Source organism: Wyeomyia smithii, chromosome 1 (assembly GCF_029784165.1).
Source record: "Wyeomyia smithii strain HCP4-BCI-WySm-NY-G18 chromosome 1, ASM2978416v1, whole genome shotgun sequence".
NCBI classification, from domain to species: Eukaryota; Metazoa; Arthropoda; class Insecta; order Diptera; family Culicidae; genus Wyeomyia; species Wyeomyia smithii.
In genome coordinates, this window is record NC_073694.1 from 197,547,175 (window position 1) to 197,562,241 (window position 15,067).

The 15,067-nt window shown below is 38.1% G+C and overlaps 1 protein-coding gene across 1 annotated transcript in view; it reads right to left on the reverse strand.

Annotated features, from left to right (window-relative positions):
* Positions 1-14,811, reverse strand: part of LOC129724952 (plasma kallikrein) — a 60,041-nt gene extending 45,230 nt beyond the window's left edge. The window contains exon 1 of the mRNA XM_055680259.1: positions 14,220-14,811. The gene's annotated coding sequence lies outside the window, so the exon portion shown is untranslated. The remainder of the gene's footprint in view (positions 1-14,219) is intronic.
* Between the last annotated feature and the right edge of the window lie 256 nt (positions 14,812-15,067).

Consider the following 15,067-nt stretch of genomic DNA (forward strand, 5'->3'; position numbering starts at 1 on the left):
ACATTAATGACATTAGTGACATTAATGACATTAGTGACATTAATGACATTTATGACATTTATGACATTAATGACATTAATGACATTAATGACATTAATGACATTAATGACATTAATGATATTAATAACATTAATGACAGTAATGACAATAATGACAGTAATGACATTTAAATAATTTCAAGTGCCAAAATATTAATAGATGGATATCATTTTTTCCTTCCTAAAATAATCTACACGTTAAAAAAGTAAAAAAAATATTATTTATTTTTTAATTTTTTTCCTCCAAGTTTTAAATTTGTTTACCATTTGTTTACTCCATGATCAAACAGCTATCAATGTTGAGCGAATCTTTCGTATTTTTTATGACAAACATTCTAGATTAAAAAAAAATGAACTATTTTAGAGGTAATCAATTTTAATTTTTTTTTTTCGGATCGTATATTTTCTCAGAACGACGAATTTACTATCTACAACTTTGCCAATAAACAACCTATTGGATTGGATTCCAAAACATTACCAATAGCACAAAATGGCATTTTTTTCCCATGGAACCATCTATGCAAAGTTTCAACTAAACAAAAAATGGTTGATTAAAATTGTTTCCTATTTTTTGTGGAATTGCTCAGCATGGAAAGAAGCTCGATATAGTAAAGCCGTAGTAGCAGTGGCACCTGAAACGGAAGGGTAAAGCCTGACACATAAGCACGGATAAAAATGATAAGAGTGTCACTAACTTCAATAGTGAATCAACCAATGATATGAGTACAAAAACACCCGGGCGAAATCACAATAGATCAAATGTTTCTGGTTACAGTTATGGTACTACACAAAAAAAAAATGCTAATAAAAAAATTAATAATTGAAATTCAATATCTTAAATAATTTGAACACATGAAAATTTTAATGATCTATAGTCGAAAAATTGAAAAAAAAACGAAGAGCAGAAAAGTAGAGAGAACACTGATAAAGGAAAGCTCGATTCCTCAGCATAAAAACATATACACGCAAGCATATTGCAAAAACGGGTATCTCTTGCGCTGCAGATAACGTTCAATATTTAATTACCTTACCATGACTGCAGGTTCAAAAATAAAAAATAACAAGGTTTTGAATTAATTAATTAACCCTCTAGTGCCCAGTGCCGCCTTTAATCGGTCTTCAGTTACGCCTCTAAAAAGCTTCAATTAATACTTAAAAAATGTTTATAAAAATTCATAGTGATTTTTTCGAAGTTCGTCTGAAAATTAACTTGGGCACTAGAGGGTTAATCTTCAGACCTACATCGTTTTGCGTTTTTGATAATAAACTTTTGATTTATGAAGTAAACTAAGGCTCTCAGTTTAAAGTTGACAAAAATATAGCTTATCTGCTGCTATTGCAAGTGTACCGCATTTAAATGAATGAAGGGAAAGTGTTTGTTCAGAGAAATATTAAATTTAGCGCAAAATTTGCAGCTACGAAACAAGAGCCCAACTTCGAGCGACCCTCAATTCGACAGAATCCAATTTCCTTCTCTGCGACTAATTCTCAAGCTAGAGAAATTTCACTTTTCCACCGGCTACAGCAGTTTAAATTATGCACCTGCACCACAACCACCACCACCACCAACACGGGGGTGCGGGGGAATCGAGTCGTCTCGCGACTAACCTTCTTTACCATGCTTGAATCGAGCGGAAACGCCAAATCACTCAATTCCAGCTGACGACGACGACGTCGTTGTCGCGTGCATACCAGCGAGGTACACAACTAGCCCCCTTTTGCTTCTCCCTTCCTTGCTTCGCACTTTTCTTTCCGAGCAATCGATTGGATAAGAGCGCACAGAGCGCGTTTGTTGATTCGAACAGATTAGTGTACTCTTGACGTCCACACCTGGCCTCTTGCGCGTCTCCACCACGCCCCGTGCAGTCTTAATCAGTCTGATTTTGTTGCTATTGAAAATTTAATTCTCCAATTACCGGCTACGGTTAATTCCGTGAACCCCACGATATCGAAAGCCTGAACCCAGCACCAATAATTCCGTCGCACCGTCCGGACGGTTGATGGATGGAGTATTACGCTATCCAGTAGCACGATCTCCACCAGATTCATCGTTCATTAAGTTGCAGGCAATCTTCAGCCTTTTCTTCGAAATGTCAGCAAGAGATGACGATAAGGCCACGGCTGTGACTGAAAAACCCCCGAACAGGAACTTGGAGACCAATTCAATAGATATTTTTTCTTATTTTTTTCAATTATTATTTGCAACAAATTACGTCCGCTGCTGAACAACGACAGTAGCAGGAAGAAGCTGTGAAGACAGATGATCTGCCAGCCAATGGTGAGCTAAGATAATAGCCGCCAGATTGTATCGTCGTCGTCGTTGCAGTCGTCAAAATCAGCGTCTGCTTGAAATGGTCATTGTCTTGCGAGGCCGCCCACAAGGCACAGTCCGGTGAGTGTCTTCCGTGTCGTACGAGCGATTGGATATGGGAACCGAGACATCATTAAAAACAGCGGTGTTGCAAATTGAAAGTGAAATAAACCTTATGAGACGCGCGATGCTTGGGAGGATCGAATCAAACAAGCGCCACTGGTTAATGTTTATGATGGGCACATTACTCAATAGGTTATTGTTACGAGGTTCACCCGCCACCGGCTGGGGATTGGCGCTATTCACATGTTAGTTTAGCTGATGAACATTGATTTCTGTAGGTTTAATGAATAGAATCCGTATTGTGCGGTGCAGCGAAAGCGTACGCGGTAATAATATGATGCCGCCCGTCTGCTGGTCGGGAGGAAGGGTTTAACCAATTTTATCCGGTTTTCTCATTAACGTCACAAACCGACAGACTGTCTTCTTATACATTGGCTACAATGCCGCAATGCGAAAGTCCGAGAATTCAGCCGCCGCCAGTTTGCGTGGCTGGAAAATTAAGTGTCAGGTGGCTGTGGTTCCGGTCGTCCCTAAATTAGCATTGTTAATCCGTGTGATGACGGCGCCCCCCCTCGGAGCTGGCTTGTATGATGGATGCGTCGAGATGTTTCTCAGCTAGTTTGATCGAATTTCTACCAAGAGTTAAATACCGACGAGGGCGTCTAGTGATGGTCTCTTATCCACTGCAAATGACCCAAACGTGCTCCGAACTTTAATCAGATTTCCGAACAACGCGTTATGCGGACAGTACAGGGAAACCATCTTGCTGAAACAATGTTGGGACGGTTGTAAAAGGATGAACGTGATCGACATCCGTCCGAGCTTGGATACAAATGATATGATTCATTGTGATGATAGCCCACGTGTCAGTGACCAACATCAGCAAACGTTTGAAAATAATATGATTATTGAATCTTGGCAAATAGAAATCATGGATAATCAAGTACATATATTTTCACATTTTTCATGATTTTAGTAGTATAATTGAAATTGTACATGTGGTAGTAAAGTTACTTGTAACAGGTGCTTTCTAAATAATAATTCTGCTTTTGTATTATCTCCTGAATAATTCCCAAAATTTGCAATATTTAGTTTTAGCCAGTTTAATTTTTTATTTTTTTTTTTTTGAAACTTTCAAATCACATGCTTTTTTATTTATAAAATTTTGGGTAACACTAATTTTTCAACACTTTTCGTATTTATATGAACAAATAAATAAAGTTTCGCTAATTCAAACGAAAGTTTGAGAAATTCTTACACCACTGAAAGTACTGTTAACGTAAAAGCCCTGTTTCATTTTATCTGTCTTAAGGTATCAATGAAAGATGACAATTTCTCTACCGCTGTCAAAAAAGATTGATGTTGGTACGTGGAGAAAAACGGATTTTTACACATGAAGATACATCCATCATTACCAAGAAAAAAAAGATATTTGTGAAAGGTCCGTAATCTGCTTACCGACGAAGCTATTGAAAGACACCAAAACAAGAGCATTTCGAATGCATCGTTTGATTCTACTGTTCGATGTTCTTTAATTACTTTTGTACACCAAGGAACTTAAAGTCCTAAAAAAATTTTCGATTGAGTAACACTGAGGCAGACTCGTTGGGTTGCGTAATTTGGGTACAAATGGGGTCGAGTGGTGATTCAGGAACGTTTGTGTTTTTGGCGTATTGTGATGATGTTTTATTTGGGCAAAACACGTACCTTTCTTCGGCATGGTGTTTTTGAAGAAATGAATTCGAAATTTTCTTCAAACAATTGGGCTTGGACCATGATTTAGGCTCACATATCTTCATGGCGAGTTTATGTTGAGGTTTTGAGGATATTATAAACAGTCAAAACCGGAAGTTTTTTGCCTTGAAAATGGTTTACCCTGAACACTTTGCCGAGGTTTTATTTTTTGCAGCTCATCAAACTGTACAATGCGCTTGCATAATGCTTCTTGTTTTGACGCCTTTTTGAGCAAAAATGAACAACATTCATAAAAAAAACGAAAAATATTGGTATAAAAGACTACAGAACCGTTCAAAACAACCACCGGACAAATAACAATACGACTCAATAAAACTTCCCTTGACAATGCCACCGAAAACGGTCAAACATCGGGCAATTGAAGCGAGTCTCCTCATCAGTGTGGTATCTAGGTTTCTAGGTGAAAAAAGCGGCACAAAAAATACACTTAAGTCTTCTTTATGCGGGGGAAGCATTCCAAATTTGTATGGGTTCGCGTAAGAAAAGGCATTTTGAATTCAAAATATAATGAAGAAAACGGTTCTAAAATGTTTGAATCTCGTTTGAATATGATAGTGGTCAATGTAGGGACTACAATGCCAGATTTTAAATTTTCACTACTAGCACTTAAAATTGTGATATTTTTTTTTTAAAACGGCTATGTGACTATTTTTGGCATAAGACGATAAACATAATTGAAATGAGGTCGACATCTTGTACCGTTTTTGAGTAATGGAGAAAAGCAACCCGCATAAAAAGAAACCACGTAAAAAAGATTTTACTGTAATCTTTTGCATTTATTTAAATGTAATATAAAAAAAATCGGTGGAAACAAAACCAATATTAAGGATTGGAATGGTGTGCACGATTTCGGCCTTACTTTTGACTTACGACACACGATAAAAATGATGTCATATACGGAAGGGTCCGCGTATAATTACGCACTTTTTTCAAAATCCGTCCAAAATTAATTATAAAAAAAATGTTTATTCATATTTGCTATTTTCGCTACTTTGTACTAAAGCGTAAAAAATTGTTAAAAAAATTCAATAACTATGGTAAGATTGTTGTGTATTTTAATTATATTCATGGCGAATGGACTAGAGATAATCTTGCGTGTTGAAATCGAGAATATTTTTTTTACCATCAATAAGGCTAATGCAAGTTTTGAATTGGTTTTTATGTCCAAGATCATCAAAATTAGCCAACGGGGTCGAAAAAAGGGGTATCTTCGATGAAAATTAGCACACGCAAAATTCCTAGTTTTATTACTTTGAAAATAATTACAATAATTCTCCCTTTTGTAACAAACTTATTACTTTAAAAGCAACAACATTATTCTCCAGTCAAGTAACAACACATACACATATATTCTGGAAACGCTACGGGAACACGACTATCTAATAATAGCTGTTAAAACTAATTGCTACATTTTTACTCGTTACTTCAAAAGCAGCAACTAAAATTTCTCTTTCTGGTAACAAATTTGTTACTTAAGACCAAGGATGTAAATTATCACTCACGCTCATTTTTTTCGCAAACCGAGAGCTAATTCGATAAGCACATTTTTGAAAAAAATCGTATGACAAACTAGAAGTCCTCAAGTAGAACTACAACTTTGCCGGAGAGAATATTACCAGTACTTAAACACCGGAGCCCTGAGAGCAGATTCAAGAAATTTATCGCGATAATTATCGCGATTGTGATAATCATCACGATAATTTCCCAGAATGTCTTCTCACAACTCCAGTGTTTGAGTACGAGCAATTCTCTCTTCGACAATGTTGTCGTACAAATTTGTTCAAAAATGTGCTTATCAAATGAGCTATCCGCTTGCGAAAAAACAATGAACGCGAGTGATAACTTTCATTCTTGCCTAAGATTCAATAATAATCATCTTCAGTAGAGTAACAAAACATGTCGTATATTTCGCACGTGTTATTAGTTTCTTTCATTTCCTTTTCATCCGGTCTACGTGCAAAGTTGTGTTCGTCGTACGCATACAGAGCAAGAAAAGACAGACTCACACATATTGGATTTTTTGCAAGCGGATGCAAGCAATATTGTAAGCAGACGCCTTATAGCAAAAATAAATTGATTTAGACCTTGTCACGAGGAATTGCATTTTTTCATTTCCAAGTAAACTATCAGTAGAACTGAAGAATAAATACGTGGTGTTTCCAATTTTACATTTGCGCCTTTATCAACCGAACGACAACTGTTAGCAACGACTACCCGGCCTCTCCCGTTTTCTGCTAGTTGCCTTACTACAGTAAAGGCCTAGGCTTCTGAAAGGAGAAAATAGGTTGGGTTCTAAGAGAATTTCTGTATACTATTAAGGATCACTCTTTGCCTGATTGAGTCTTCTAGCTAGTGTCCTCGCTAATGTGGAAGCCTATGCACCTTGAAATATAGTAATATAGGGAGGTTCCATCTGTCCAATGATACGACAAATTCGAGACTAACCATAAACTTCCCCTAAATCCTGTAACACTGAGCTAACCGGCAACCGGTTGATTTACATGTAGAGAAACACTGCTCCTGGGGTGCTGACCCATTCCGGAAGGGACCGCCCCCACTAGAACTAGATCACCCCTCATAGACTGCCAGTCGTTCGTGCGTTTCTTTACATTTTACCCCACCTGATGATTGTAAAATACGCTATGTTTTCTACCAACAGTGACGAATAATAATGTAATTATTTATCATAAACAGAGGATATACACTATATGTAGATATTGTGGGAACTTGCCAGGGCGAAATTTTCGGCGCAGTGTGTAATACGTGAGTTAGAATTTTTATATGTTAATTAATATGATATGGTAAAGATATGATTAAAGCTTGTATATTCAAGAAAAAACATATGGATAAAACAGATCAAAATTTTAAGTTTGCATATGAGTTAGTAACTAGTAACACGAAGAATTTCGAAAACCAGCTCTCGTACGCATGCGGAGCAAAAAAGGAGGATGCAAGCAATGTTGTAAACACACGCTTCATCGCAAAAAATGATTGATTTGGCCCTGGTCACACGGAAATACACCATTTAATTTCCAAGTAAACAATTAATTGAGCTATAGAGTTAAAAAGTGGTTCTGATTCCAGGAAACCACGGAAGAGATTCTCCGTATATAGAGGGGACTGAAATGAACCAGATTACTGCATCAATAAAAATTAAATGGATGAAATCACGCTAACAAATGCATTGCGACTCTTGGTTGTATGTTCCCCTGCAAAAACTAATACACGCGCGTAGCTGTCTTCCATTTTGTTACTTTCAGTTTGTTATGTATGTATGTTGCTCAAAAGTAACAAAACACGGGTTAAAGCTGATGAAGATGTAGCTAGCCGAATTTGGCATCTTCTGCCCATAGGAACGTCTTTGCAAAATTTCAGCCAAATCAAAAATGACAAATATAAAAAAACTGGGGCATTTTTTGCGAAGCTCTCTCTTTGCACTATTGCAGGAATGTTTTATTTTAATTTGTGAAGTTTTTATGATAGGACTGTTTAATTCTTCGGCATAGTCTCCAACATTTTGAGGCCAGTTTTGCAGTGGTGCACATCAAGTCGTTTGTTACCCGAGTGGAATTGCTTGAAACCCGAAACAGTGGCTCAGGCCTTAATCTGGATAATACGGAGAGTGGAAAAGTAATTCGTACCGCAATTCCTTTCAATTTATTGTATTGCTAACTGGATAAGCAGGAATGTTGTGTTGATGAGAGAGCACTTTTCCGCGGCAATTTTGCCTAAAAAATCTAAACTATTGTTCATTGACTGGTTTACCATGTTCACTTTACACTTTACTGGCTTTTTTGTTGCATTTTTGAACGCTAAAAACTACTCTCAACAGGTAAAAACCATTTTTCCGACAACTGACTGCAGTGCTCGTAATCAATGCCTCGTCAAAAGTTTGACACGTTAGCCTCTTTGATCAATTGTTGAAAAACGCAGCTTTCATCGCACGCACAGCTTCTTCATGTGTGAGTAATCATGCGTAACATGATCAATGCGTTGCTGCAAGATACCTATGGCTTTCACTAGCTTGCTTGATATCACTTTGCGGTCATTTAACACGATTTTAAAAATGCCTATGCCCATTTTCGGAACCATACCATACAAAACACATCAGTGGGGTAAGATGGCCCATGCTATTAATTCCCTAAAATCCTCACACATGTGGTTTTTAATGATGAATTTCATCGTTTTTCGCATATAAACCTAGCTTTTCTAAAGTTCTCATGTGAAAAAGTGAACCATGATGCCTAAATTACTTGAAAAACTGTAGGATTGTCTGTGGCTCTGTTAAACATCATAAGTTTTATAGCTTTTGAAGTTAACTGGGTGCATACAATTCAAAAAATTGTGGTTCGTCTATCTCTCACGCTTTTGAAGTTTATAACACTATGAATATTCCAATTTGTTGTGCTTATATGCACCAACTTCTACCTAAAAACGATCAAAATTAAAATTGGAGTAGAATACACTATGAAGCGCTGCTGGAGATTGTTTGACAACTTAGGGTATGCCAAATTGCTTTACATTCTACTTCTGAGACATCAAGCGCTTCTCGTTTCGGGTGCTAATTTCTGCTAGAAAAAACATATTGGAACATATTGGCCTGTGTTGTGGCGCGTCTTGACTATAAACTTGTTTGGTAGCAATGATAACACGAGTCGACAAAATGAAAAAAGTGTATTTTTGCAAAAGTGCACTTTCAACCATTCCTATGAATTCTGGTGCCCCTAGCCATTACCAAAACGTGTCAACTTACGTCAAATCTCTCTCTACTACTATGTGCGATAAAAGCAGCAGAGCATAAAAAGAGATGGCTAGCAATTCGATATGTCGTGAGCAGAGATAATTAAAATAATATTATTTGGAATATAGTATTGTCGTAGAAGGTACAGAGTACCAGCAGAAGGTTTATGAGCAGATCGAGGAACAAGTTGGAGGTAACCTGAATGAACAGCGAAGGCATATCCACAGTGCAATCAGCACCACAATGGACCCAGTCAACATTTTCATACGTATAATAATGTTTCGATTCCAATATCCGCACCTAGGTTGTTAATACGATAGATTATCGTCGATAATCGTCATCGCCGATATCGATAACGTCTGATATCGTTATTGACGATGACGATAGCGTCTTCAAACGTTATTGACGATGACGATAGCGTCGTAACGTCATCGGCGATGACGATAGTCACCAAACGTTATCAGCTCGCTAACGTCTTTTGTATGTTTTGTCTGCTGTAGTTGCAATTGGATCAAAAAGTTGGCGCGGGGTGAGGTAGGACTTCAAGGGGTGGAGACGAAGCATTACTAGGCAACAGGAAAAATCTTTTCCTCGTTTGTTTATGTTTCGTTTCTCATCATGATAAGAAATGTCTCAGTTTTAATTGTTTCAAATTGTAAGGCGCTTTTTGAAGCACGAATATGAATAGCAAGATATGTGGCATTGTCAGATTTATGATTCAATTCCATCTGAATGATATATCTGATGATGCGAAAATTAGTAATAGTATTACCACTGGGTTGTTTATAAACAAACGTTATCGATTCGAACCGTCTAGTAGCTATCGTCCTTGGCAATGACGATAATGTCTGAAGACGTTAGCGTCATCGTCGATAACGATAACAGACGGTATCGTTAGCGGCGTTTACGATAACTTATCGATTAACAACCTTTACTCATATATATCTTACAAACTCGCATTTGATGCACAAAAACAGCATATGCGTACTATTTTGGAGGCGATATATGTACTGAGGAATAATAGTATGCAATTCATTGATATATGTGAATTTTATATAAGAGAATTTCCGATTGAAAGTGATTTGTTTCACACTATCTTACAATTCTAAGCCTACAATTGTAACTCGGTTAAACTCCACCATGATATACAATTAAAACTGAATTTCTGCGCAGGATACTAAGTGTGGTATACAATTTCGACTTCGTTTAAATATATTTGCGATAATTTCCACACATTGATTTACGATTTGTGGTTGACTGGCGAAGAAGTGTTGGGAACGTCTGCGACACGTCCAATGAGTGGTTTGACGCTGTATGCCAGCCAGCGACGGATGAGAAGAACCGTGCCAGAGTTCACATGTTGGCCACGGCTGTGACTCTTCAGAGCGTAGGAAGATACTGGGAAGCTAGAGCTGCTAAAAGTCCACTCCATCGCCGGAAGAAACGACAGCATTGGGAGCGTATTCTTGAGGAGGCGGAAGGTTGCTTCTCCAGGCACGATGCGAGAAGCTTCTACAAGCAGATTATTGGAAATAGTCAGCCCCTGTCATGTGCAACGATAGGAAGGGGAACCTGATTACCGATAGAAAGGAGGTGGCCAGGCGTTGCAAGGAGCACTTTAGTGCTGAAAGTGTGGTCCGAGAAAGAGTTACCCTCGGACTGGTTGGAGGGCGTCATATGTCCGGGCATAACCCTTCTCAACACTGTTTAAAAAATTCTCTCCCCTATTCTGTTCCATAGACTGAGGCCGTTGCAGGAGACCTTTGTTGGCGACTATCAATGTGGTTTCCGAAGGGGACGCTCCACTACGGACCAAATGCTCACCCTGCGACAGATCCTCGATAAATTCCGAGAATTCAACTCACCATGTGTTCATTGACTTTAGAGCAGCGTACGATATAGTTAGGAGAAATGAGTTATGGCGAATTATGCTCAAACATGGTTTCCCAACAAAATTAATTAGGCTGATACGTGCCACCCTTGAAGGCTCTACATCATGCATCAGAAAAGCCGGTGAGATATCGGACTCCTTCGTGACGTTAGATGGTTTGAAGCAGGAAGACGGGCTGTCAAACTTATTGTTCAACATCTATATAGGGTGCTATACGGAGGGCTGGCGTGCAAAGAAGCGGCACCATCATTACGAAGTCTGACATGCTTCTAGGTTTCGCGGACGATATCGATATCATTGGCATCAACCGTAGAGCAGTGGAAGAGGCCTTCGAACCTCTCAGGAGGGAAGTCCGAGTGGTGTTAGATGGGGAAACTTTTGTAGTAGTCGACGAATTTATTTACCTGGGTACATTGGTAACATGTGACAACGAGGATAGCCGTGAGATAAAAGCAGCTGCAAACAGGGCCTTCTACGGATTACGTAACCAGTACTAAACTTGCACTCTACAAAACACTAATTCTTTCCGTGGCCCGATTCTTCTCGAATTCTGGACTCGGTAACGGATCGATAATCGGTCTCTTGCCGTAAAAGTAAAGGAAGTAACCTAAAGCTTTTGAATTAAAAAAAATAATATTTGGGATTTAAAAAACAAAATGACAACTCTGCTGCCAAAAGGAGGAGAATATTTCTGATTCCTTTAAAGCAAGCAAAATTCTAAGAATCTTTTCTTGGATTGTTCTTTGACAGACAGACATTTTAAAATAAATATGATTGTTGGATGAAAATTAACAAATTTGAAACTATTTTAGACAAAATGTTATATCTCGAGAATAGATTGTAGTAGACATTCCAATTAAAATTTTAAGCAGTTTTTGTTGTTGTAGGATAGATCCCTTCCGTCAACAGTCAATTCCATATTGAAGCAAACCATTAATTCGGATTGTGATAGCAGAATGGGGAAAAATAAGAAAAATGTGTAGACATTCGTTTAGCCGAATAATGAAAATTTAATCGAAATAAAACTTTTAACAACTAATTTCGGAGAGAATTCATAAATAATTGTTACGAATTAATTCGAAAATATTATTTGGCATTGAATCGGACAGCTTTTGCAGTACTGCCAAATCTATTTTAGCCCATCACTCTTTAATTGCTGACTTAAGGCTGGAAAAGGATTCAAATTGACGTCCGTTCGCATAAACCAACCTAGCCAAGGTTGCAAGCTGGCCAGTCCAGTAATGAGATGCTTTTCTCAGCATGGTAAGAAAGGGCGCCCAACACCATTAAACTTCCACCTCCAAAGTTTCGCTTCGATCTGACAACACTGGTTTGATCCAAATCATGCCAATAGCAATTGTAAATTGAATTTCTTCTCATAAAAAAATACAACATTACGCCATTCCGCCCTCCACTCCATGTATTTCCTTGCGAACTTGAGCCGATTCTGCTTATGTATGAGGGTGAGCTTCGGTTTCCCTTGAAGTTTCCTCCATTTTATGTTCGGTGATTCATTTAAAAATCGGGCAATTTGTCTGGGAGTCACAGGAACATCCAGTTTTTCCCTTATCTGGGAGCAGGACAGTCGGTTCCGTGTAGCTTCGTGTCTTATTTGACCTTCCAGCCTCAACGAAACTTTGGTGTTCCCTTTGGTAGGACGCTTATTGCCATATTTCGAGCCTTTTTTGAGGACATTTCGTACCGCTTTCTGACCGTCCTCCTTAAAAAGCATTAAAATACGCCGTTCTTCCTCCGTCAACCGATTACCTTTCGCCATTGCTGATATTTTAATGTTTATCATCAATAAACCAAAATTGAACTTTGAACTTTTTTCACCTAGTAGATTGAACGTTGTTCAGTCTAAATATTCCGTAAACCACTTCAAAAAACCACGATCGTTTTACGAAAGCAAATATTTCACGTACCTAGGCTAAACGAATGTCTAGGACGAAAACGCTGCTTAAATGTTTATAAACACCGCAATAGGCTCAGTGTGTGCGTGAGTGGGACTTGAATCGTTTTCATGAGAGCAGTTCAAGTGTGTTACCACTACGACTAAAGGAACATCGAATAAAAAATTCAGTTGATATTTTTTCCGGCATATTCAAAATTATCGATGCTTGGCTAAACGAATGTCTGTATTACCTCTGGGTGATAGGTTTTTCTTGTTAAAAAGTCTTGTGTAAACCTATTGAATTTAAAATTGAATTGGTTGTATTTGCCGAAAAATGCAGATACAGTTTCAAAATATCGAAATAGTCTATCTGGTAAAACATTGTTATTTTTTTTTTTTTTCAAAAATCACCTTATGTTTTTAAATTGTATAGAAGACAAAAGAGATTTCTACTAAAAAGTACGTCTTTTTGCTAAAAGTGGAGGTTTTCACAGAGCGGGTGGTATTCCAACCGATACCAAAATTGGAAATTTTCCAAAATGTAGGTGAACAATTCCACCAACTTTGAGTAAAATTTGGGATGGTCGTGCCCAAGTTTGTGCGTTTCCGTGAACACTTCGTATGTAATGACCCATATTTGACTGTATTCACAACAGTAAAATCTCGAGAACAGATATTATCCATTAATATACTGATATAAAATGTACATTAAAATTTAAAAGCGTAATTGCTCACAAATTTGAATTTTGCAACAATAAAAAATGGACAAGATAACTATTGATTTGCATATAAATATTACGCTCCTATGAACCTCGTTATTGTTATGTTTTTTAGTGTGCTTACAATTTGTAATCCGACCTACTTCAAATAAATTTATTACAGAAAGACTCTAATCAAATGCTCGGCCTAAAATAAAGCTTTTAATAAAGCTTAACTGTGTCGAGGTTATAACGTAAACTTATTACTCCACTCTAGTTTATTGAAACTAAACATATTTTTAAGAACAAAGAGAACCATTATCCTATTTTTTATGTTTATTCTGTAAATCGAATAAAAATGAAATAATTTTTCATTAATTTTTGGTGGAGAAGCATTTAATTAATTTACAATACCTATCAAGATAAGCAATGTTGTGTTATTAGCGTAAAGTAGATTTTATTACCTAAACGAATGGATTTGTGAAAAAAAAAAATGAAAATCTGTAAAACGTTTAAGAAGAAGCCAGAGTAAATTTTTTTTAACGAAATTTTACCTCAAAATCACCGAAGAATGGAAACACAGCTGACTGTAGATGAAAAATTGTTTCATCAATTTTATTAATTTTTCAACAAAATGCATCTAAAATTTGTACCTTTCCTAACTCTTCCCGATATAACTTTGTATCATTTCGCACATACTTTCCTCGACTGCGCACTAGACCTTGAAGAATGGCGAGCAAACAACAACAACAATTGCAGTAGTGCAAATTCAAACAATCACCGCCGCCAGCTGCTGAAGCGTTGACCTTCACTGTGGCAGTAACTTACCTTCGTTAATCAACCGCCCGTTCCGATCCGAGCACTTAAGGTTTCGCATTAATCTAAATTATCGCAAAATGGGAGTACTATTTCCTTGGCCACCCCGCAGGCCACCACCTTTCAAATCCAAACGGCTTCCTTTCCCGGGACCAGGACCAGTCTCTCGCATGGGCACTTGTTTCTTTTAAACTTATGCTTTACTTTCACTGGGAGCCTAGCACTGAAATCCGTCGGCCCGCGTGGCCCAAAGAGTACGGAAGCCGTGCCCTAGAATGTAGCACTTTTTCCGGCGCGTTGACTCAAATTGTACGAAGTAGTTGGCGGGTAATCTCCGTTAATATTCACTATCTGTCGGATCGATCGACTGAGTATTGAATTCGACCTACACACTGGCACGGTTTCAGGTTCGTTTCTTAAAAGAACCTCGTAAAGTTTCCGTCTGATCGACAGAACACAATTTAATAAAAACTCAAACTATGCACAAAAAAAGGGAAGTACGCAAATGAACGTCACAGAACAGCTCTGCACAAGTGTCTGAGAGCCCAAAAACCGTTCCACCTGCAGCCGGCCGAAAATGCCGTTTTGTTGTTGTTTATTGCTCCGTGGATCGCAGCTGACTGACAGCGTCGATCGCGGCCTCCGGGAGCCTCAGCCAGCGACGTCTTCGAACGGCTCCTTTTCAGTTCCGCAAGTTTTGCCTTCCAATGTTTTATTTTCCTGTCACGGCCGTCGCGTCGTCATCGTCAGCTGTGGTGATATGACTTATGCTCTCACTCTCTGTTTTGCCTCCACCTTTCGCAACACCGCTGCTGTGGCGGTCTGCAATCGTCATTACAACGATCATCAGCGTCATCATC